Genomic DNA, 25,218 nt, shown 5'->3' on the forward strand with positions numbered 1-25,218 from the left:
TCAAAGCAAAAATCCAATTTTATTTCTTTTAAACATAATATTTAACTAGTACACTACATAACAAAAGTCTTGTCGCCGATCCCAGTATAAGAGCAACAAATAATAACTTGACTTCTAGTTTGGAAAAGTGGCAGTATAGGAACTGCATCCCAATCATCACAAATAAATCAAGGTTTGGGGTTACATTCAGTATGGTGGCACGCAAGAGATCTGCAGATGGATGGCAACATCAACAGCCTGAGGTATCAAGACGTTTGTGCTGCCCATAACATTACAAACCCCAGCAGAGGGTAAATTCTTCAGCAGGATAGCGCTCTTTCTCATACTTCAGCCTCCACATCAAAGTTCCTGAAAGCAAAGACGGTCAAGGTGCTCCAGAATTGGCCAGCCCAGTCACCAGACATGTGACAATATTGAGCGTATCTGGGGTAAGATGAAGGAGGAGGCATTGAAGATGAATCCAAAGAGTCTTGATAAACTCTGGGAATCCGGCAAAAATGCTTTCTTTGCCATTCCAGATGACTCCATTAATAAGTTATCTGAGTCATTGCAGAGATGTATGGATGCAGTCCTCCAAGCTCATGATGGAGTCTTACACAATATTAATTCTTTTTCCACTGCACCATGACTTTATGTTCTATACTGTACATAATTTATGTTAAGTGACAAGACATTTGTCTAAGCAAAGTCAGACCTTACTGTCCTAATTAAATAATTAAAAATCAAGGCATGATCATATATTATTTCGGTAAAATAAGTGTAATCTAAAGGCCTTTGCCTTTCATATAAGTCACTTCTGATACCAAATGATCAACTAGAAGTCAATCTATCTATCTATCTATCTATCTATCTATCTATCTATCTATCTATCTATCTATCTATCTATCTGTCTGTCTGTCTGTCTATGCCCAACTCATGTTCCCTTATTTCACACAATTTTAAAAGGTGGGTTGAAACAACTAAAGATTTTTACATAAATATACATTTTTTAATAAAATGTTTTACAAAAAAATTACACCCTAATTTTACTGTATAGATGCAACATATAATATGACAGAAAGGTGAGACATTTAGTGATTGTTATCTCAGAATAACATACCCAAGGTCAATGTTGTGACGGACCAATCAGAATTGAGTATTCCAGACAGCTGTTCATTCATTTGCAATAATCTACTGGATAAGTGAAGAGCAAAGAATTGCATGAATTGTGAGGACACCCTTGAAATTACAGTTTTTCTCAGTCGCTTTGGTGCGCTTCTCAGCACACTAATGCATTTCTGCACAGCAGTTAATGAATTTTTCAAAACAATTAGCTCATGCTCAAAAATGGATAGTTCATTCCTCAAAAGCAAGTATTGATGTCAATCAAAATGAAAAGTCCTGACACCATTGTTTATGAACAAGAGAGTCAAATGTCTTTGTCATGTTTTCATTATGAAAGTTTACTCTCCACATTTTTTCAATGCAAAAAAGTCAGATTTTGGTGACACTTCCTGAAAATGCTCAAGACAGCACTATATACTATTTGCACAGTCATTTGAAAACTACAGTACAGTTGGACATCACTGCATTTAGTGAGGTATCTGAGTACAAGACACTGAACATGTATGTTTTACATTTTTACTCTGCATTTGCTCTTTCCTATTTTAATTTATTCCCAGCATTGTGCAAAAGAATAAACACAGCCTTATTTACAACAAACATAAACTTCCTTTGGGTTGAGCTGTGCACAACTGTAAACAATATTGCAGTACATATTGGAACTGAGCCTACAACATACAGAGGTCTGTAAATCATTCATGAAATTGTTCAATTTTAAAGACATTTTCAGGAAAATAAAGATTTACAATTTGTTTTATAAAATTTGCTTGACCGATTTTGACAACTAGTTCAACATTTTTGTATGTAATAACTCAAGTATAGTGAAATGAGGACTATTAGTTTTATATGGAATGACTATTTGGCATTTACAGGTTTAGTTAATTTTGACTGACATGACATAAGCAGATGATAATGTTCTAAACAGCAGAGAGTTCAATGAAAGCAATTGATGCATGTCCAAAAGCATTTGCAATTGATGAAAAGAATGAGAAACTGCTACTAGGATGTGCACAAATGACTAATTGTTTTGAGAAATGCATTACCTGATGTGCAAATGTAAATAGTGTTGTGAGAAATGCACCAAAGCCACTGAGAAAAACTGTAAGATGGCTCATCCCAATGCTATAAATTAAAATTCAATCGTTTTGTCACTGACAGAGCTGACTTTGCATCCATTAATTACGACTTTTGATCTATATACAGTTAAAGTCACAATTATTAGCCCTCCTGTGATTTTTTTTCAAATATTTCCCAAGATGTTTAACAGAGCAAGGACATTTTCACAGTAATTCCTATATATATTTTTTTCCCTCTGGAGAAAGTGTTGTTTGTTTTATTTTGGCTAGAATGAAAGCAGTTCTTAAATTTTTAAAAACCATTTACAATGACTTGCTTATTTAAACTAAATTGCCTAATTATCATAGTTAAGCCTTTAAATGTTAATTTAAGCTGAATACTAGTGTCTTGTAAAATATTTTTTACTGTCATCATGGCAAAGAGATAAAATAAATCAGTTATTAGAAATGAGTTGTTAAAACTATTACGTTTACAAATGCGTTGAAAAAATCCTCTCCGTTAAACAGATATTGGGGAAAAGATCATAGAGTAGGGTGAATAATTCTGATTTCAACTGCACTTATATGTATTATTTCAGTGAACAAAATGCTTTTAGTTGTATGATTTTAGCAGTAGTTAACTCTAATTACCTTGTTAAAAATAGTGTGAGCTATTTCTGGAGACGGGCCTTAATAAAATATGTTGTTTGTGTAATTTCCGAGTGTGTGATGCTTGTGTTCAGAGCGAGTTGTTTGGCAGAATGAGCTGCTGCAGTTTTGTGCACGAAGTGTCCTGTGTTTAGCAACAGAATTTCAAGCCATTACACCTGGCTTGCTGACAATAATTATCACTTCCAAGCAAATGTAACTAACCTAATTACTGTCTACAAAGTTGTCAAGCTTCAAAAGCTGCACATGAAAACAAAAACAAGAGGGCAAATTAACTCAATTAGATGCCAAGAGGAAAAAAGCACCATGCTCTTGTTATGATACAAGTTATTTTTCGCTTCTTTCACCTCTGTTCTCTTGGTGTTTTCTCTGTTGTTCGTCAGAAGAACTGCAATCACAAGAAAACATTCTGCGGCAAACTGATAAAGAGAGAATTCTTCTGTTGATAAGAAGCCAGACGCTTCTGCGATGACAATCAGACGTGCGCTTTTCTGTTGGAGGGAAAACTCACAAGTGTTAGGTTTATAACCCACTAAAGCAGTGGTTCTCAATTCAAACATCCAAATCAGAATTGTCATCAACGCCGATGGTCCAGAAAAAATTGTTATGACAAAATGAGACTGGAATAAACGTGCACATACAGGCCCTTAGCCAGTGAGGTTCAGGTGGTCGAAAGAGTTACCCCCCACTGACAAATGCCAAGAATTTATCCCATACATGAGTTCATTATGAACAAGTTATTAATTGTCCTATTCTGACTGCTATGCCATCCTGAATTTAAAAAAAAAACCGAATCTATGAATGCTTTAAGAGTTCAGACCAAGCTGAAGTCATCTTTCACTTCTGACCTACTGAATACAGTTTATAAGTAACTTTTATTCTAAATCTTGGACCTTAATCTTGAATGACAAATGACCAATAAAAAGGTCTGAAGCACTGGAAGGTAATTCTAAAGTATGCTAAAGTTAATTTTAATACTAATTAGACTATTGTTGTTACACTGTAAAACCTGTAAAACAGTCAACTTTATCAAATGGAATGAGTTAACTCAGTTACTGAAAGTTCATTCTAATCATTTAAAGAGTTTTGAACTCAGTGTTGAAGGTAATGAGTTGATTAAATACTTTATTACTTCAAAATGAAGCAAGTTCACAGTACTCATATAGATTAGTACACAAATGGTTTGTAGCAATCGGTGTCCTCAAATGGTTTGAGTTGCCTTAACTCATTAGGTATTACAGTCTTGAGTTGGCTTGAGTTCTCTCCATTTATTGGGTTTTACTGTGCTCAAATTGCTTCATTTACTCAAATATATTAAGTTCATAGCACTCATTAGAATTAGTTTTGAACCTAAATGGTTTGTTGCAATCAGTTTCCTTAAAACGGTTTAAGTTACCCTAACTCTATGGGTTAGTATGTATTAATTTTCAAATGTACTATTTTACAAAACAGACTTGAAAAATCAGGAAGCTCTACTTTATTTTTATTATTATTATAATTATTTATTTTTGTTATTCAAACGGCCATATTCACACTGAGGAAAGTTAAATGTGCTGGCCAGTTTATTATTTGTCAAATATATGAAAATAGGCCACATTTTTTAATTTAAACCTTTAACAGATATTTTTTTTTTCGAATTATGTATTTCATAAATTAAATTAGTATTTTAAAAATAATATGTATAAATAAGTTTTTTTTTATTGTGGTAAGTTTAAAATATGTGGTTTTGATGATGACCCAACAAGCTAATCCAGAAAAAAATAGCACATAAAATGTCACTAAAATGCAGTATTTAAACTTCAGCTTAAAAGATTATTTGAAAATGAGGCAAATAACTGTAAAAAGAATAAAAAGAAACATCCCTTTCACCAGCATACATGAGTACACCCCATTTAGAAAATTATCCAATTCTCAGTGAATATTGATAATATATTTTGGTGCATTTGAACAAAATAGATTTATTAAATTATATATATATATTCATTAACATAATATTTAGTCATTAAACATCTTTAGAAATATAAAGATAATACAATTAAATCCATGTGAAATATTGCAAACTAAATTAATAAATAAATAATCTTTTATCTAAGATTTCTCCCTAATACAAATTTGGGCTACTAATTTTGGACCAATATCTACTTTGTTTGATTATTTCCAGATTTGGCTGCAGAACTGTTTAATCTAATGTATTTGCACAAATATAATATTTTAAAGCGTCCTATAGAACATGTTAATTTAAATGAGAGACTTGTGAGGGGTGTATTCATATATGCTACATCAATCAACAACAAAAAATTTAATGCCTTTTCAATTTTAAAATGCATTAATAAAAAGTGCAAAACTTCAGTGTCAGCATTTTTATGAACAGAACACAACCAGAGATAAGTCAAAAGTAACACAATACTTATGCAATAAGAGCAGTCTAATGTGAGAAATGTCAGCTGCCTAAACATTTGTTTCATCACAACTCCATCTCATATCTCATTACTAATCAAACTCAACAGTTTTGTGCTGGATTGGAGCAAAGTAAATATACCTCTCAGTCCAGTCATCTTTGAAAACTCTGTCCAACCATCTTTGTTTAATGTTTTCTTCATCAACTTTTTTTTTTTTAATCTGGAAACTGTCATCGCCTGCTGAAAAAACAAAATACTTAAACCAGCCTAAGCTTAAACCTAAGGTTTACCAGTTGACCAGTCTGGTTTTAGAGGGATTTTTACTATTTCCAACCCTTTGATTTATGCTTGGACATTTGGCTGGTCTTACAGCCTGCCTGGTCTGATAAAGCTGGTTTTAGCTGGTCACTCCAGATGGTAAAAACCAAGGTGGGAATGGTTAAAACCATGCCTGGAAATAGCCTAACCTCTTTAAAACCAAACTGGACAACCAGCTAAACCCAGCTGTCGCCAATTACAGCAAACATCATATAGCTAAAAATGAACAAGATTACAAGTTAAAGTTGAGTTTTTCAAAGTAGTAAATTATTTAATATGAGTTGAACCAGCACAATTCTTAATTTTTAACAATTTGCAGGGACTACATAATTGTTTTATGCTTAATTCACCTAAATTTGTAAAATGATTAAGTTGACTTAATCGATTTGTGTTGTGAGAACATGAAGGAATTGTGTGGAATTTTATTATTATTTTTTTTTTTTACAGTTTTGACCGACTAAGGCCTGGTGGAAAAGGCTAAAGCCATGCCTGGAAGCCAAAACCTCTTCAAAATCTGGCTAGTCAACCAATTAAAACTAGCCAATCAGCATAGGCTGGTTAAAACTAGCCAATCAGCTAGTGTCTTATGCTTAATAAGGCAGAATTCATGTGATCATAAACACAACTAAACATATAAATATACATTCATTCATTTATTTTCCTTTGGCTTAGTCTCTTTTTCAAAGGTTGCCACAGTGGAATGAACCACCTATAAATATACAATAACAAATAAAACACACAAGTACAGTAAAACTTTTCCAGTACTGGTTTTGCAGCTGGAAGGGCATCGAACATGTGCTGGATAAGTTGGTGGCTCATTACGCTGTGGCGACCCTTGATGAATAAAGGGACTAAGCCAATGTTTCTCAACTACGTTTCTAAAGGATTCAGATTCAGATCATCAGCTCATTAGCAGAGACTGAAAGACCTGTTGTAATGGGTGAGACAGACAAAGGAGACATCCAAAACATGTGCTGGTGGTCCTCCAGGAACGTGGTTGAGAAACACTGGAATAAGCCAAAAGCAAACGAATGAATGAATGAATACTATAAAACCGTATCCCTGTTTTAAGCAGCCATTACTCTTTTTTTTTTTTCCTTTTTTTTGAGTCACACAAACCTTTATAAATCATTCTAATATGCAGAGGTTTGCTACTCTCCTGCTGAAAAATCCAGTTTAAACCAGCCTAGGCTGGTTGGCCAGCCTGGTTTTAGAGGGGTTTTGGCCATTTCCAGCCTGGTCTTAGCTGGTCAGGCAGGAAAATGACCAGCTAAATCCAGCTAAAACCAGTTTGACCAGCCTGGTTTAAGCTGGACATAGCTGGTTTTGGCTGGGCTCCCAGCCTAGCTAGGCTGGTCAAGCTGGTTTTAGCTGGTCATCTCCCAGCCTGACCAGCTAAGACCAGGCTGAAAATGGCTAGAAACCAGCCTGGAAATGGCTAAAACCCCTCTAAAACCAGCCTGGTCGACCAGCTAAAACCAGCCAACCAGCCTAGACTGGTTAAAGCTGTTTTTTTTTAGCAGGGTCAAGAAAACATTTAATCAATACTGTTGTTTAATATTTTTGTAGAGATAGATAAATGGATTTTGGTCATCTTTGAGAATAAATTCCTTCAGCAAATCCCGCACATTGTACTTTTCCTCCAAACCGCTGTAATAACATCCATTCATTCAGAGAGCAAACTGACCTCATCCAAGGCATTTCTGCTGTTTGTTGCACTATATGCATGAGCGCTCCAGGTAGTAATTAGATTACACTGAATCCAGGAATTTGTTTACATTCAAAAATGAACCTGTCACTTTTTTAACTGCGCTGTGCACTTTTGGGGCCCGTCTACCATTTGTCACTGTAATTAACTGGAGAGATTGGACTCTGAGCATGTACAGCACATTATGCACCTTGTGCCTGAGACGCTCAGACGTCCCTTTCGATTAATGACACCGGATGTGGCCGCTTCAGACTGATGAATCTCTGATCCAGTAAATGTCAGTGTTATGCAGAGCAGCCACATCACAGACAACAACGGCCACATAGGTCAGCGGAGATGGCGGGTGGGGGGTTTGCTGGGGAAACGCATGCGCTGGGTGTTACGACCTGATAAACTGCTGTCTGTGCCACACTATTTATCTCTGTGTTGCAGGAACCGTATACAAGCCCCATTATGCTTTGGTCATGGTGGAAGTATTCATGTAGCAGACAGACTGAAGGCTTTTGTTGGAGAGTTGGTCATTGATCGCTTTATTTGTAAGTTGTACAAATCAGGTGGTTAAACCACATGTTGAGAAGATTTATCTAGCTGGGATACATTCATATTTCACTATAACCAGACACAGACAATATATGTGAGCTAATAGTATTATTAGAAATAAAAACAGAGTCACCCAGAAACGCCCAAACTTAAATGCAGGATTGAGAAAATCTTTAAGAAAAATCTTATGAAAGTTTTGAAACTGAAATTTGGAGAAGCATAACCAGAGTAGTCATGAGAATTTGTACGATATGGTAAACTCATAAACTTATGGATAAACTGAAGGATGATGATGAATGGATGGACTGAAGGATGGATGGACTGAAGAAGGCATGGACAAATCGATGGATGGATAGATGGACTAATGGACAAATGAATAGACTGATGGATGGATGGACGAATGAAAGGATGGACAGAAGAATGGATGGACTGAAAGATGGACAGATGGATGGGCTGAAGAATAAATGGACAGATAGAGGGTACAGATGGATGGACTGGAGAATGGATGGACTGATGGATGAATGGATAAATTTATGGATGGACAGATGGATAGATGGATGGATGGATGGACTGATGGATGGACTGATGGATGATGGACAGAAGAATAGATAGACTGAAGGATGGACACATGAATGGATGGACTGATGAATAAATGGATGGACCGATGGTTGGACTAATGGATGGATGAATGGATGGACTCATGGACGGACAGATGAATTAATAGACAGATGGATGGATGGATGGATGACAGAAGAATGGATGGACTGCCGGATGGACTGATGGATGGGCTGTAAAATGGATGGACAGATAGATGGACGGACAGATAAATGAATCGTACAGACGGATGGATGGACAGAAGAATAGATAGACTGAAGGATGGACACATGGATGGATGGACTGATTAATAAATGGATGGACCGATGGTTGGACTGATGGATGGATGAATGGACTCCTGAACGAATGAATGGATGGACAGATGAATTAATGGACAGATGGATGGATGGATAGATGGATGGATGGATGACAGAAGAATGGATGGACTGCCGGATGGACGGATGAATGGGCTGAAAAATGGATGGACAGATAGATGGATGGACAGATAAATGAATCGTACAGACGGATGGATGGATGGACAGATGTATAGATGTATGGATTTACTGATGGATAAATGGACAAAATTGGATATACTGAAGGTTGGACACATCTATGGATGGACTGATGAATGAATGGATGGATGGATGGATGGATGAACGGACGTACTGAAGAATGCATGGACAGATCGATGGATGGATGGACTAATGGATAGACTGATGGATGAATATATGGATGGATGGATAGATAAACAGTAGGATGACTTTTTGGATGAATTATACACAGGCACGTGAATAAATAGACTGATGACAAGATGGACTGAAGGATGAAGAGACAGAAGGATGAACAAAGCTGAATGGATGGATGGATGCTAGGCAACGTCTAATGTTAATAGTTTGTTCAGGTGTTAAATAGATTGGTGAATATATAATGAAAGGATTGATAAACTGTAGTGATAATGGATAGATGGATGGATAGATAGGTGAACATAGATAGAGCTGCAAACCTCTTGAAACCCTGAGTTGCTGTTAGTTTGTTGGGGTTTTACATTGTAGTTTCTAGTCAGATAGAGCTCAAGTTTACACAACAGTTTGTTTACTTTGTCAAGAAAACAGCAGCAAACTAATGCAGTGTGACAGGATGTCTGGCTGACTCCTCAGCAGGGCTCAGTTTGGTCTCTGGATGTTTTGCACCTTTAAAAGGCTCCAATAAGAAGGACATTTTTTTGTTTTCCTCACTGGAGCATTTTTCTCTCTCCAGCTCTTCTAAGCCAATCCGGAACAAGGAGGGCATTTTTCTGGAAACGGCCATCTATTAACCCTCTACAGTGTGGAATGCACAAGAGGCTAAATCCCCCATGCACTCTGCTCCGTCAACACGTTTTGATGTTGGGGCGAAGGATCTCTTCAAGCTTTCATCTCGTCTCTGCTGTTCCTGGTGGCTGTGCTGAAAGCTCCTCGGGGACGGCTTGTTGCCAGCTATTTCTGTGCCGTGCCGGGCTCTGCTGTTTGTTTGTTCTACACATCTGACAATCCGAATCCTGTCTCCCACAGGTTTCTCTTATATAAAGCAGCCAATTAGTGCAGACACTCCTAACAGGATGCGAGCAGCACTGTCCCAACATTAGACTGCAGGCAACTGATAAAGGATACAGACTAATACCGGGCTCATTAAAAGAGCCGCAGCAAATTTACATAATTAGATTGCATAATTCAATCTTTTTCCAGACTTATTGTGTGAGGGTACGGTGAACGGCAGTGCTTTATGAAGACGCTGTTGATGCATGAAAAATAATGTTTACTTGAAGTTAGAAGAATATGACTGTGAAGGTTTTAAATGTTCAGATTTGATGTTTTGATGTTCATACTTACACTGTAAAAATGCTACACTGTAAAAAATGGCCGTGATTTCAACGGTAAAAAACTGTAAAAATGCTACAGTACAAATCTGTAATCTGGTTAACGGTATGTTTCCTTAATATATACGGCGAATAACCGTAAATTGACTTTCCCAGAATTCCCTGCATGGCACATCACTTTTTACGCATTTTGTTGACATTATTATGGATTTTTTTGTTGTTTCCCCATTGGTTATGTACATTATAGATTTATGTTACATCTAATGTTGATAAACAGTGTTTATTTTATGACTTTAATTTTATGCATGTTACCATACTGGTGTTTAGTAGCTGTGTGAATGACACTGAGCACCTTCTAAATGTTGATAATCTTTTCTGCTTGTTGGAAAAGTTGATTGTGATGAGCATTGACTCATTATGTTACATCCTCATCACCTGCATTTTGGTGTGCTAACGTGTCTAACTGTGTAACAAAAGATGTGTAGATGTTGGTCATTCAAAATACTGATATATTACCTCTATAAATTAATAAATACGGTAGTTTACCATAAAAATGAGAAATTACTTTTACGGTTTGTACCGTGGTTTTAACGGTAAAGTACTGGCAACCACAGCTGCCGGTTTTTTACCGTAAATTTTAGGGATTTATTTTTTACAGTGTAGGTTCCACACAAATGAAGTTAAACGTTTTTACAAATTTAAGTGGATTGAATGTAGACAATTAAGTTGTTCCCCCAGAAAACCTAAAGGGCCACAGAACCCCCCTGTTTCAGCAGGGTGTTTTTTACACTTGTAGTTTGAAAAAAGTCAGGAAAGTGGGTGTGTCCAGCTCTGTTTAGGTATAATGTGTATTTATATAGCGCATTTATTGTGTATGGCCATACACCCAAAGCGCTTTACAATCATGAGGGGGGGTTTCTCCACAACACCACCAGTATGCAGCATCCACTTGGATGATGCAACGGCAGCCACAGGACAACGGTTACCACACACCAGCTATTGGGGGAGTGGAGAGACAGTGATAGAGCTAATTCGGTGGAAGGGGATGATTGGGAGGCCATGATCGTAAGGGCCGATAGAGGGACTTTGGCCAGGACACCGGGGTTACACCCCTGCTCTTTCACGAGAAGTGCCATGTGATTTTTAATGACCACAGAGAGTCAGGACCTCGCTTTAATGTCTCATCCGAAAGACGGCGCCCACTGACAGTTTAGTGTCCCCTTCACTTTTACTGGGGCATTAGGACTCACACAGGCCATAGGTTGACCGCCTCCTGCTGGCCTCACTAACACCACTTCCAACAGCAACCTAGTGTTCCCTAGTGGTCTCCCATCCAGGTACTGACCAGGCTCAGCTCTGCTTAGCATCAGTGAGTAACCGGTCTTTGGCTGCAGGGTGATATGGCTGTGGCGAGAGTGGTGGGAGTGTCTGGGGAGGGAAATAGGGATGGGTTGAAATAAATATGGGAGCTTCCGTTTCGGCACGCACTGATTTGCACTGACCAAACTATTGCTGTTATGTAGGACTTTTCGCCATATTTTCTGACAAGATCCACACATGCGACTGTCAGTAAAGGACCGCACATACACACACATCGCGAAATATGGCAGCTTTTTTCTTTCCATTTGGCATGCGTTATTAAATTCCCAAACACTATCACCAGTCCTTACTCCTTATTTATTATTATTACTCCTTATATATATATATATATATATATATATATATATATATATATATATATATATATATATATTCATTCATTTTCTTGTCGGCTTAGTCAATTTATTAATCCGGGGTTGCCTTTGCCGCTAACTTATCCAGCAAGTTTTTACGCAGCGGATGCCCTTCCAGCCGCAACCCATCTCTGTGAAACATACACACACATTCACACACACTTATACACTTCAGACAATTTAGCCTACCCAATTCACCTGTACCGCATGTCTTTGGACTGTGGGGGAAACCTGAGCACCCGGAGGAAACCCACGCGAACGCAGGGAGAACATGCAAACTCCACACAGCAATGCAACTGAGCCGAGGGTCGAACCAGCGACCCAGCGACCTTCTTGCTGCGAGGCGACAGCACTACCTACTGCGCCACTGCTTCGCTATAAATATAAATATAAATAAATAAATATATATATATATATATATATATATATATATATATATATATATATATATATATATATATATATATATATATATATATATATATATATATATATATATATATATATAGATAGATAGAAGTCAGAATTATTAGCCCCCCTTTGATTTTTTTTCTTTTTAAAATATTTCCCTAATTATGTTTAACAAGGCAAGAAAATTTCACAGTATGTCTGAATGTTTTTTTCTTCCGGAGAATGCCTTATTTGTTTCATTTTGGCTAGAATAAAAGCAGTTTTAATTTGTTAAGACCATTTTAAGGTCAATATTATTAGCCCCTTTAAGCTGTATATATTTTTTCGATAGTCTACAAATCAAACCATCGGTATAGAATAACTTGCCTAATTACCCTAACCTGCCTAGTTAACCTAATTAACCTAGTTAAGCCTTTAAATGTCACTTTAGGCCGAAAAATATCTAGTAAAATATTATTTACTGTCATCATGGCAAATTAAAATAAATCAGTTATTAGTGATGAGTTACTAAAACTATTATGTTTGGAAATGTGTTAAAAAGTCCTCTCTCCATTAAACTGAAATTGGAGAAAAAAAATAAACAAGGGGGCTAATAATTCTGACTTCAACTGTGTATGTGTATATAAGGGGAAATAAGTATTCAGCATGTCAGCATTTTTCTCAGGTGCTGTTGACTTGAAATTTTCACCTTATGTTGATAGCAACCAAAGAAATTAATATTTGAAAAGAAAACAAAATTAATTAGTTTACAAAATAAATAATAATAATAATAATAAATATAAATAAAATATAAATAATAATAATAATAAATAAATAATGTATAACAAAATGAAATGACACAAAGAAAAAGTATTGAACACATAAAGAAAGGCAGGTGCAGAAAGGCAGTGAAAGCCCAGACAGCAGCTGAAATCATTCAGCAGTTATTTAGCAACCCTCTGCCTTTCGCCATTGTAAATTAATTCAGCAACATCTACATGATCAGAATGATTAAAATCAAACCAGGGTGGACATTTCAGCAAGACAATGACCCGAAACACAGCCAGGGAAACTCTGAAATGCTTTCAGATAAAGAAAACCAAGCTGTAGAATGCACCAGCCAATCACCTGACCTGAATCCAATAGAAATATTGAATCAATACAAAATGAAGATCAGATTTGATAGACGAGACCCACAGAACCATCTAGATTTTTACACTATTAAAGTCTGTGAAAGAAATGGATGTGACTTCAGCTTAACAAATGGGAAATAATATTGGTGTAAGTACACAATGACATAATCCTAATTTATCGCTTTAATAAAAAGTAATGAATGCTTTTTGTTATTTCATTGCATTAAAGTGACAGAACAATATACGGTAACAGCAATAAATCTATTCAATAGTTCTGTGACAGAACCTTTTACAGTCAAGCACTCGTCTGCAAGAAACAGCCTCACTGTACATACAGTAGCCATTATGATTTAAAAAGGCCACTACGACTGATGATATTGATCTGTTAATGCACTGAGCAAAGAAAGCCTAATGTCATAACACAATCGCAAAGAGAAACAGAAAAAACATCCAAAGCAGAACACAGTTAAATTGCAGTTGTTTTTTGCATGTCGTAATGTAATTTGCATGAATCAAAATGAAAACAGCAAAAAGCTTTCATGCTGATGTTGCTTGTTGTCTTGGAGGTAAGAGGGGAAAATTGCGATAAGTGGGACTGACAAATGCACAATATTCATAACAGTGAATAATCGCTCCCCCTCCACACCTAGAGGATCCTTTCAGAAAAGACACTTTGACTGTTTGGTGCTCATTATGACAGTCAGAATCTGAAAGAGCACCTCCCTCGAGACAAAGATTTAACCTCTCAGGAGATAATAAAATTGGCTCATTTGTACACAAAGAATAATGCCATCTAGGCATGAAGGATGTCGGGATGCATGCTGCGTTCACTATTAGCAAGTAAATGCAACACTCAGGGCCGTATAACACATCCATGCCACACAAATAGGATTTTGCTATTGCTCCCATAATCTAATAAAGCCCTTTCTGAATTACCCAATTAAGACATTATGCATGGAGAAAAGAAGGAAATAGACAAGCAAGTGCCTGGACTTCCTGTTAATCTTATTACGACTTCAGGTTTGTTTGTTTTTGCTGATTTGCTCAGACAAGCGTTTATCAAATAAAGCAATGGGACACTCAAGGCTGCCCATTATAGGGATTTTACCTGGAGTAACTGGTGAGGTCCTATGGAGACTTTCTATGTCCTGTGAGAGATCAGAGATGTTCTTTGAGAGACTAGTAATGTCCTGTCAAAAACTTGTGATGTCCTGTGAAACTAGTAATGTCCTGTCAAAAACTAGTGATGTCCAGTGAGAGATTAGAGATGTCCTTTGAGAAACTAGTGATTTCCTGTGATACTAGTCATGTCCTGTTAGACTAGTGATGTCCTCTGAGAGACTAGTGATGTCCTGTGAGAGACTAGTGATGTGCTCTGAGACCCTAGTGATGTCCTGTAAAAAACTAGTAATGTCCTCTGAGACACTAGTGATGTCCTGTGAGAAACTAGTGATGTCCTTTGAGAGACTAGTGATGTCCTGTGAGACTAGTGATGTCCTGTTACACTAGTGATGTCCTGTAAGAAACTAGTGATGTCCTTTGAGAGACTAGTGATGTCCTGTAAGAGACTAGTGATGTTTTATTAGTGAATAGTGATGTCCTGTGAGAGACTAGTGATGCTCTATTAGAGACTAGTGGTATCCTTTGAGAGACTAGTGATGTTCGGTGAGAGATAAGCGATGTCAAGTGAGAAACTAGCGATCCTCCTTTGAGAGTCCAGCCATGTCTTTTAAGAGACTAGTGATGCCCTGTCAAAAACTAGTGATATCCTGTGAGAGACAAGTGATATCATGTGAGAGACTAGTGATGTCCTGTGAGAGACTAGTGATGTCCTGTGAGACTAGTCATGTCCTGTGAGACTAGTCATGTCCTGTGAGACTAGTCATATCCTGTGAGACTAGTGATGTCCTGTAAGAGATAAGTGATGTCCTATTGGTGACTAGCGATGTCCTGTGAGACTAGTGATGTCCTACTAGTGACTAGTGATGTCCTATTAGGGATTAGTGATGTCCTGTGAGAGACTAGTAATGTCCTCTGAGAGACTAGTGATGTCCTCTGAGAGACTAGTGACATCCTACTAGTTACTAGTGATGTCCTATTAGTGATTAGTGATGTCCCGTTAGAGACTAGTGATGTCCTGTACTCTAGTTATGTCCTACTAGTGACTAGTGATGTCCTGAGAGACTAGTGATGTCCTCTGAGAGACTAGTGATGTCCTCTCAGACTAGTGATGTCCTCTGAAAGACTAGTGATGTCCTCTCAGAGACTACTGATGTCCTACTAGTGACTAGTGATGTCCTATTAGTGATTGGTGATGTCCTGTTAGATACTAGCAATGTCCTGTGAGACTAGTGATGTCCTACTAGTGACTAGTGATGTCCTGTGAGAGACTAGTGATGTCCTGTGAGACTAGTCCTGTCACACTAGTGATGTCCCGTAAGAAACTAGTGGTGTCCTTTGAGAGACTAGTGATGTCCTATTAATGACTAGTGATGTCCTGTTATTGACTAGTGCTGTCCTGTGAGAGACTAGTGATGTTCTATTAGAAACTAGTGATCTCCTTTGAGAGACTAGTGATGTCCCGTGAGAGATAAGCAATGTCAAATGAGGAACTAGCAATTTCCTTTGAGAGACTAGTTATGTCCTTTAAGAAACTAGCGATGTCAAGTGAGAAACTAGTGATCTAGCGATAGTGATGTCCTGTGAGACTAGTCATGTCATGTGAGACTAGTGATGTCCTGTGAGAGACTAATGATGTCCTGTGAAAGACAAGTGATCTCCTATTAGTGACTAGTGATGTCCTGTTAGAGACTAGTGATGTCCTGTGAGACTAGTGATGTGCTATTAGTGATTAGTGATGTCCTGTTAGAGACTAGTGATGTCCTGTGAGAGACTAGTGATATCCTACTAGTGAATAATGATGTCCAGTTAAGAAACTAGTAATATCGTGAGAGACTAGCAATTTTCTGTTAGACACCAGTAATGTCCTCTGAGACCAGTGATTCCGTCAAAAACTAGTGATGTCCTGTGAGAGAAAAGTGATGTCCTACTAGTGACGTCCTGTGAGAGACTAGTGATGTTCTGTGAGAGACTAGTGATGTCCTAGTAGTGACTAGTGATGTCCTTTGAGAAACTAGGGATGTCTTGTGAGACTAGTCATGTCCTGTTAAGAGACTAGTTATGTCCTATGAAACTAGTGATGTCCTGTGAGACTAATGATGTCCTGTGAGGGACTAGTGATGTCCTGTGAAACTAGTGATGTCCTGTGAGAGACTATTGATGTCCTGTAAGAGACTAGTGATGTCCTGTTAGAGACTGGTGATGTCCCGTGAGAGACTAGTGATGTCCTGTGAGAGACTGGTGATGTCCAGTTAGAGACTGGTGATGTCCAGTTAGAGACTGGTGATATCCTGTTAAAGACTAGTGATATCCTGCGAAAGACTAGTGATATACTATTAGTCAGTAGTGAGAGTCTAGTGATGTCCTATTAGTGACTAGTGATGTCCTTTGAAAAACTAGTGATGTCCTGTGGGAGACTAGTGATGTCCTTTGGGAAACTAGTAAAATCTTGTGAGAGACTAGCTATATTCTGTTAGATACTAGTGATGTCCTCTGAGACCATAGATGTTGTGTCAAAAACTAGGTATGTCCTGTGAGAGTCTAGTGATGTCCTGTGGGAGACTAGTGATCGCCTGTGAATGACTAGTGATGTCCAGTGAGACACTTGTATGTCCTTTGAGAGACTAGTGATGTCCTGTGAGAAACTAGTGATGTCTTATGCGAGACCAATGATGTAATCTGTCTCACTAAAGGATAAAATGTTAAATGTTGGAATAAACTAGGGTGAAACTGTTGTTTTCTTTCCTGTTGTGGTGAAATTGTCCATTAATGCGAGTTGGTTCAGTAATGCTGTTCAGTTGGAAGCGACACCAAACAGCATGATCTCTGATTACTCATCCAAAACCATCTGATAGCACCAGAAATCATTCTGCAAAGACAGCTGGCCCATACAGATAATAGCAGCATTTAAGCCTAATTGTCCACAGTGCTTAGCAGATTTAAACACTGCTTCACTCTCCACTATTCCCATTCTCCCACCTCACCATCCAATAGCCTGAAACCAATTCATACTGACTATTTCTCCAGCAGATTCTGTTGAGGTGATCATATGATAGGCATCATTTATGTTCCCACTTTGAGTCTATCAACAAGTTATGTTGTTTTGGTCCAAACCCATTTTACATATGTTCATGATATTTAGAATTATATGCAAATTACCAGGTATAGTAAACAACTCTTTATTTTCATAAAAATCTAAGCAGCACAGTGGCTCAGTGGTTAGCACTGTCGCCTCACAGCAAGAAGGTCGCTGGTTCGAGTCTGAGCTGGGTCAGTTGGCATTTCTGTGTAGAGTTCTCATGTTCTCTCTGAGTTAGTGTGTGTTTCCTCTGGGTTTCCCCCACAGTCTAAACACATGCGCTATAGGTGAATTGAATAAACCAAATTGGCCGTAGTGTGTGTTTGTGAATGTGAGAGTGCATGGGTGTTTCCTAGCACAGGGTTGCAGCTAGAAGGGCATCCGCTGTGTAAAACATATGCAGGATAAGTTGGCCGTTCATTCCGCGATGGCGACCACTGATGAATAAAGGGACTAAGGAGGAAAATGATTAAATGAATGATTGTAAAACCTATTGAATTAATTTTGTCAATATTATTTGTACTAATAAATTCATAAATTAGTTCAAATTAGTTTTTATTGATTTTCTAAAAGCTTCAAGGTGGTTTTATACAAGTGCTATTATTGGTATCTAAAAATAAATCTAACATTAACATGATAAAAAATCTGGTAATATATCAGGTAATGGAAATAAAGCTAAAAAAGGAATAAAATGTCATTATTAGATGAAATGTTTAACTTAAATAAATGGCCTCTTCCTAAAATTTAAATAAAATATATTTCTGTATTGCTATATTTGATATCTGTGAAAGTCTTTCTACAGTTTATGTGCTGTAATCATTCATTTAAAAGAACATATTGAAAATTATTCTGAATAATCGCAATAAAGTTTAAACAAAATAAATGCACTTATTAGAGAATGAGAAAAGGAGAATTATAAATGTCACTCACTGTAATAAACTTAAGTAATAAAATAAATAAATGTATACAAAAATAAATAAATCTCCATAAAATATAAAAAAAAAACTAATTTAAGAGCTAAAGATAATAAAAAATGGTGAATGCAAAATTAAAACTGAAAAACAAAAATTTTTATAAAATAAAATAAATAAAAAATATAAAAATTCATTCATTCATTCATTTTCTTGTCAGCTTAGTGCCTTTATTTATCTGGGTTCGCCACAGCGGAATGAACCGCCAACTTATCCAGCAGGTTTTTACGCAGTGGATGCCCTTCCATCTACAACCCATCTCTGGGAAACATCCACACAGAAACGGCAACTAAGCCGAGGGTCAAACCAACGACCTTCTTACTGTGAGGCGACAGCACTACCTACTGCGCCACTGCTTTGCCCCAAAATATAAAAATACTGAAATAAAATAAAACAGCAAAACTATGAAGATGAAATAAAATTAAGATAATTATTAGTGGAAGCAGCACGGTGGTGCAGTGGACAGCACGATCGCCTCACAGCAAGAAGGTTGCTGTTCGAGCCCCAGTGTTATCGTGGATTTCCTCTGTGTGCTCCGGTTTCCACCACAAGTCCAAAAACATTTGGTATAGGTGAATTGGGTGAGCTAAAAATTGTCCGTAGTGTATGTGTGTCAATGAGTCAGTATTGATGTTTCCCAGAGATGGGTTGCAGATGGAAGGGCATCCACTGCGTAAAACATATGCTGGATAAGTTGGCGGTTCATTCTGCTGTGGTCACCCAGATTGATAAAAAAGAACAAGGCCGAAAATAGAACGAATAAATGAATAAATATTAAGAAAAAGAGAATTGGAAATGTCACTCATTGTAATAAGATTAGGATAACGTAATAAAATAACTAAAATGTATATTAAAATGAATAAAACTAATTAAACAGCAAAAAAATAAATAAAAATAAATAAATAAATAGTAAAAAATGGTGAATGCAAAATTTAAACTAAAAACATAGAAAAGCTAATAAATAATTAAATACATTAAAAAATTAGTATAATAAACAAAACAAAAAACAACAAAATTAAACAAAATAAAACGAGATAAAAAAACTAAATAAACAAAACTAAACTAAAAAACTAAATAAAATAAGCAAAATAAATTAACAAAATAAACAAAACAAATCAAAACAAAATAGAATAAACGAAAATAAATTAACAAAATAAACAAAAATAGAATAGAATAAACAAACATGAATTAACAAAATAAAACAAAACAAAATAGAATAAATAAAAATAAATTAACAAAAAACTAAATAAAACAAAACAAAATAACAAAAAAACAAAACAAAAAAATGAAAAAAAATAAAACAAATGGAAATAAATTAACAAAATAAACAAAACAAAACAGAATAGAATGAATTAAAATAAATTAGTAAAATAAACTAAACAAAAAAAAAAAAAAAAACAAACAAAAAAAACTATACAAAATTAAGCAAAAAACAAAACAAAAAACAAAATAAAATCAAATAAAACAAAACAAACAAATCACAAAAAAAGAACAAAAAACAAAACAAAACAAACAAAATATTCAGTCCTAGCATATTTTAAGTAAAATTTCCACAGGAAGAATGATTATCAATGGAAAAAGAGCTTAAAATGTAACACAAGTTTCATCATCTGACTTCAAAAAGATTCAATATATTGCATAAGTTGCATGACCTAACTTTAATAATTCCTTTTTTGCAGCTTTATGGACATGATCTGTTATTGTATGAAAAAGAAAACTTTTCCATTCCAGTGCAAAAATAACAGCACTGACAAGCTCTAAAAAGGCTTGAGGGTCAGCAAACACTGACCAAACAATCATTTTGGGCTGAACTGTACCTTTCAGCCGCCTCCAGATAGTTGTGATTGTAAAACACAGTCTGTTGTGAGTTTTGCCGCTGGCATTTGGCACAAACACTCTGCTTTCGCTGCTCTGCTTTGCTCCTCTATAGGTGCTGTAATTGGATAAGAGGGAAGAGAGATTAATGGCTCAGTCCCCAGTTCATCAGCCAATCCCGTTAAATGCAGCAGGCCACAGAAACGACTCCAAATCGCCAACAAGTGCCACGTCCTCCTGGCACCTTTTCCACACACACACACTGCCAGCAGCTCCTTTTCTCAGAGAGGTGTCTGTCTGTGCCTGTCCTGTTCTCAGTCTATCGATAAACAACACAGAAGCAGAAGATCCAGAAGGACCATCATGACAACCACAAGTTACTATTGAATGATTGATTACAATTATTGAATAATCATCTGATTGTGTTTATTTAATCTAATAATAATATTTAAGAGAGCTGTGATAACTGTGAAGTCAATAAGGTAAGAGAAAATCAAATGCCAATTAAAGGATTAAAATGCATTTTTTACTTGCTGTAAGCAGTCAAGTCATGCCAAAGATTATGTCTTTGTAAATTTCTGTGGAAGCAGATTGAGGAAAATAAAAACACAGCTATTTAATTTAATTTAATATTTTTATTTAATATTTAATTTAATTTTAATATAATTTTATTTAATAATTTTTATATTTTAATTTAATTTCTTATTGATTTTTTTATTTTATTATGTTATAGTTTTATTTTCCTAACAATGGAGCACATGAATCGAACAATAAAAAAAAAAAATAAAATAAAATTAAGCAAATATTTAATGTTTTTAATATTTTATTTTATTATAATTTTATTGAATTTGTTTTTTGTATTTTACTTTATTTTAAATTATATATTTATGTTCCTAACAATAGAACTCATTGAACAATAATAAAAAAATACAAAAAAATAAATAAATAAATAAAATAAAATAATTTTTCAGCAAATATTTAATATTGTATCTAATATTCAATTTTATTTAATTTTAATGTAAATTTATTTAATCATCTTTGGAAATAAAATTATGCACAAGCTCCAAGAACTGCCAAAAAAAAGTAAATACAAATTTGTTCGCCCATTGTATATCTGTGCTCATCTTCAATTCATTGAATAACTTTCCTTCGGCTTAGTCCCGCCCACTATTCTGGCATATGTTTTACGCAGTGGATACCCTTCCAGCTGCAACCCAGGACTGTACTAATTTGCAGTCTCCAAAAATGTAGACGGGGGTACATAACCACAATAAGCCCTTGTTGCTTAAATAGGTTCTCAAGATTTCACACTTAGCTGATGATTGATTATAAAGCTAGTTTGGCACGCTGTCCCGGGAGGGAGCCCTGAGCTCATAAGATCCTTGAGCCTGGGGCTCCCTCTTGTTGCAAGGCGAGAGGGGAGTTTGAGCTCAGGTAGATTTCGAGAACCCCCGTCATGGTGGCTGAAGAGCAGTGTCATGATTACCAGCGATCTAACCACCAGAGGTCACTGGTAAACACTCTCTTTCACATGCCATACAAATCCACCATGTTATGGACTACATATACACACACACCTGCTCCAATTGTCCTCTGATTACGCTCTCGCATATATTCGGCTCACTTTGTTGTTGTTGTTGAGTCGTTATCTGTTCTAGTGACATTACAACGCGTTTCCTTTGTCTTGCTTTACAGTGTTTATTGCTCCTTGCCTTGTTTATTGGTTTAATCTTGTTTGCTGCCTGCCTCTGACAATCTGCCTGCCTATTGACTACGATTCTGGATTGCTTTTATCCATCTGTTTGCCCCTATATTGACCATTGCTGACCTGACCTTGCTAATAAACCTGCATGTGGATCCGCACCTCTGTTGTCAGTGTCACATCCCCTGGTTTCAAGCAGATAGTAGTTGATCTTTAAAGAGATAAGTACTTGGTAGGAGCTTGGTATGGTGTTGATTTGGATTAGTCAAACTTAGATTGCATGTTTTTGGATGGTGGGAGGAATCGGGGTACCTGGGGGAAATCCACGTGAGCACGAGGAGAACGTGCAAACTCCCCACAGAAACGTCAGCTGGTTTGGTAAAGACTGGAATCAGAGATGTTCTTGCTGTGAGGCAACAATTCTAATCTAGGAAGGAGAAGGAGTAGGGGTGGAAGGGGGGAAGATAGCTGTGATAAGTAACCTAGGGTATTTATAGTAGCTTAGGAATTGTCTGATTGGTTCAATGTAAATTGGATAATGCGGGTCCAGCCGCAAGCAATCATAAGCACATGATCCTCTAGAAATTAGTTTAGAAATAAACTTTGTTAGTTGGAAAAAGCAGCAATATTTATATATTTATGTACAACTGTAGTGGACTTCGTCCCTCACCACAAAAAAATTCACAGACACCACTGGTGGATCACGTCTGGAGTTTATTAAAGACAGGACAGTGATTAACACCACACAAGACACACTTTCAGCTCTCTGTTCTGTCTCACTCAAGTCCAAATCAGTTCCTATTTAACAATAAACTCTTTTTACATCAAATAATTTGTTTCTCTTTTCTTTAAACACACAATAAACGTCACATACATACAAACTTGCATAACATAAAAATAATCATTTACATAAATAATATTATATATTAATATGTAACACATACATCTCTACACATACTCTCTACATTTAATCTCATACATTGAAAATAAAGACAATTATTTCAGTCTATCGATCGTATAGTGGTTATTATTTTGTTTCAATTACATACCTGGAGTTTATTAAAGACAGGACAGTGATTAACACCACACAAGACACACTTTTAGCTCTCTGTTCAGTGAGAGTTGCAAAAAAGAAAAGTGAACCACTGTCCCCAACAACACTGAAGCAAATTACCAAACCAAAGACAAATGACTACAAAGACACAAACTGGACAAAACATGACAATATCTTTTGACAATTTTAACTGTATGCCGATTTCACAGACATAATCCACCCTTTTTTTACTGTTTAAGTAGCAAAATCGTCAGGAAAATAATATATAAGCCGCCATTTAAAAAATTGGCGCGGGCGGCAACTTGAAACAAGGCCATAACATCTTATAACATCAAAACTCACTTTATACTAAAAAATAATGCTTAACAATGACACTATTTGACTCAATCCATCATTAAAACATGTCATCCACTGATATAAACAAACATTTTAACCTAATCGACTATATTTTACCTTTTTATGACGGAGCTCACTCACACCATACCTGTCTCACTCAAGTCCAAATCAGTGCTGACGAGAGCGGGACGGGAGCAAAAGGAAGTGACATCACTCAACGTAAAACTGATTTTAAAACAAAAAATGAACATTTCCCTTATACTTTAATAAGGTTATAAATATTTTTTTGAACGAAAATGAAAATAATAAGAAAACAAAATAATTTATTTATAAAAACAAATTAAAGTTTAAAACCAAAAACCAAACCATTGATGTTTTACACTTTAAGATTTTTATTTATGCGCATATTTATGCGCGTATTTGCACATTATTCCATATTTTCTTATAATTTTCACATATAACCTAAACATTGTTTCAATAATCATCCTCAATACTATTATACTCATACTATATTTCTAGTAATAAGTGTAAACACTTCAGTCAAATACATATCTTATTTTTAACTTGAAGTCACTTACCTTTTCAACCCTGAATAATGTATAAAACAATGTCAAACAACTTCCCCAAACACCTGCTGACCTTGCTAAACGTACAGCATGAATGAACTCTTTGTGTTCTGTAACCACCATCGCTGTTGACCTCCACATTTACGTGGAAAAAGCCTGTCCAAAGAGTCACAACCTTCCTCTTTATCTCTATTTTATACCGTCTCCTGCTTTCTGATGTGCCCTTCATACACAAAGACACACACATAAACGCTGAAGGGGAATGAAGGACCTCCACCTGTCAAAGCTTCACCGTGGTACAGTTTGTCTCCTGGCCTCTTCAGACCTTGCAAAACAACGTCCCTGCTTCACTCACAATCCCCCAAGCTCATTTTCTCTGTCAACGGGCTCCATAATGAAACACCAACGCCATACGACAAACTATTTATTCCGGGCGCGTGTCTGTGAGCGAGGCGCTTTCAGCAAGGTGAGATGAAAAGGAAAATAACTCTTTTGTGTCGATGTGTTTTGGGGTTTTCTTTAAAGAAATAGCTCAGGCAAAAACTGAAGTACATTAATTTAGTCAACCTCGGGTCATTCAAGATGACTTTTCTCTTCAATAACATATTAAAGGATTCGTTCACCCAAAAAAAAAAAAAATCTGTTATTAATTACTCAGCCTCATGTTGTTTCAATCTCCTGAGACCTTCGTTCATCCTCTGAAGATATTTTAGATGAAATCCAAGAGCTCTCTGCCCCTCCATAAATGTTCAACATGCGGAAAAGGAAGCAAAAACATTGATTAGCAAATAATATAAATATTACGAATGTAAACATTACGGCAGGTTATATTGTAACCCTGTGTCCTAACAACATGCTACATAAGGAGATTTTTTTTTTAGATAAGCAATTGGGCTGTTTGCACCAGACGAAAACACAACAGAAATGTAAATACAGCCATTCAGAACCCAAGAATAGTGCACTCACTGCACTCCAACGAAATGTAAGGTTTATAATCTAATTATTGCATATTAAACCTCTTTCACATTATTAAATGTAGATGCTGAATCACTGAATGATATGTAATGTAATGTGTATTTAT

At 36.3% G+C, this 25,218-nt stretch overlaps 2 long non-coding RNA genes across 2 annotated transcripts in view; both read right to left on the reverse strand.

Moving 5' to 3' along the window:
- Positions 1–971: 971 nt before the first annotated feature.
- Positions 972–20,798, reverse strand: LOC141376205 (uncharacterized). The gene is made up of 3 exons (XR_012385630.1): positions 20,482–20,798; positions 5,365–5,464; positions 972–3,316 (listed from the first exon to the last, which is right to left on the reverse strand). It is a non-coding gene; the product is annotated as an uncharacterized lncRNA (long non-coding RNA).
- A 2,890-nt stretch (positions 20,799–23,688) lies between these two features.
- Positions 23,689–25,218, reverse strand: part of LOC141376204 (uncharacterized) — a 61,654-nt gene continuing 60,124 nt past the window's right edge. Inside the window, exon 5 of the long non-coding RNA XR_012385629.1 lies at positions 23,689–24,868. This is a non-coding gene — a long non-coding RNA (uncharacterized lncRNA). The remainder of the gene's footprint in view (positions 24,869–25,218) is intronic.

The sequence above is a fragment of the Danio rerio genome, chromosome 9 (assembly GCF_049306965.1).
Source record: "Danio rerio strain Tuebingen ecotype United States chromosome 9, GRCz12tu, whole genome shotgun sequence".
NCBI lineage: Eukaryota > Metazoa > Chordata > Actinopteri > Cypriniformes > Danionidae > Danio > Danio rerio.